The sequence below is a fragment of the Orycteropus afer genome, unplaced genomic scaffold (genome assembly GCF_000298275.1).
Source record: "Orycteropus afer afer isolate SDZICR_OR568_19922 unplaced genomic scaffold, OryAfe1.0 scaffold00122, whole genome shotgun sequence".
NCBI lineage: Eukaryota > Metazoa > Chordata > Mammalia > Tubulidentata > Orycteropodidae > Orycteropus > Orycteropus afer.
The window spans coordinates 4,741,801-4,743,446 of record NW_006921709.1 but is presented as its reverse complement, the minus strand read 5'-3'; positions in this window follow the sequence as shown (position 1 = coordinate 4,743,446).

The window sequence follows — 1,646 nt, the reverse complement described above, 5'->3', positions numbered from 1 at the left end:
CTCAGAAACCCAAGGAGGGGTCACTATGAGTCGGGTCCAACACAACAGCACAAAGCAACAACAGTTTGGGTGAAAATGTAGAGAGCAAATTAGTTTTCCCTTAAAAAAAATACATGTTTTATTCCACAATATTTGCATTTAGGGCATTAAAGTACGTGTTAGCATGTGAGTCTCTGAGTTTTTACAGGAAGCTAAGACTGCCTCACAAAATTGGCATTCTGTTCAGATATGATCTAAGCTGTTTAATGGTCTGATTTTATTCAGCTTTTAAAATGTTTACCAGTGTTTGAAAATTTTTATTATTGAGCTTTAATGATGTAGTCATGTGGGCTTCCGTGCTTTTAAATCTTTAAAAATAGAATCAGCCCCAATAATCATATCACTTTATGTTACTTGTGAAAATTAGAACCACAATTCTAAGCTGGGGTTTGACTTCCAAGCTCCATTTCTCTCAAGGCTTTAAGAGAATTCTCTTTGGTTGTCTTTCAGCTACTTCCTTTCTGAATGGATACTACATCATAGAACATCCTCAGTACAGCTAACATGGCATTGATGCCTTGACAAAACTAGGTTGTAGGTGCCAGGTTTTGCAAAGAGGATTTATGGTTTTGTAGGCATTTTTACTTAAATGGCAAAATAATCCTTTCTCTATGGGTAATATACTTTTGCCACAGCCTTCATGCTGTTTTAGTGTGTGTGTTTAAATGACTGGCAAAAAGGGCAAAGCAGCTATTGATTAACCCAAGGAAGTTAATTTCCCCTCAGTTACCTTGAATAATAAGTGACTTTGTAAGAAGTTGACTTGGTGAAGTGAAGAAATGTTAATTTGGAGTTAGGATTCACCCCCCCCCCCAAGGAGCTCTGGTGGCATAGTGAATAAGGCGCTTGCCTGCCAACCGGAAGGTCAGTGGTTCAAACGCACTAGCCACTCCATGGAAGGAAGATAGAGCAATCTTCTTCCATAAAGATTTATAGTCTTGGAAATCCAATGGGGGTTGCTACGAGCCAGAATCAACTCAATGGCAGTGAGTTTGTTTTTTTTTTTTTTTTGGTTTATTTCCCCCTCAAATCTGGACTTAATGTCTTGACAGTTTTTAACAGTTTTCTGTTGGTGAAGGATAAAACCTGAGTACTAAGGAGGACAGAGGAACACTTACTTGTTTAAATAGATCTCATGCCACTTAAGATGTCTGCATTTTCCCCTTTTGAAGATTTTCTGAATCAAGGGTTGGCAAACTTTCTCTGTGAAAGACCAGGTAGTAAATATTTTAGGCCACATAACCCCTGCCCCAGCTATTCAACTCTGCCATTCTAGCTTGAATGCAGCCCGAAACAACATGTCTGTGTCCAAAAAAACCAGGCAATGGAAGGTTATAGTTTATTGATTCCTGTTCTAAATCTTTAGGGTTCTGGAAAGAGTAAGTGAAAGTTGGGCTGTAATATTTGATCTTTACACCATTACCTGGGTGATTCTCAGCCTGGAAAAATACTTGTAAGAATGCTCTCCACTTTGTAAAACATGATTTTGATGATACAGCCAAAATCTTCTAAATCACAGTGAAAGAAAGGCAAACTAGTAAAACAGAGTTTGAAAAGGAAAAGCCTGCTTCCCTTTCTCCTGCAAAAGAAGATACTACTCTCTTGAC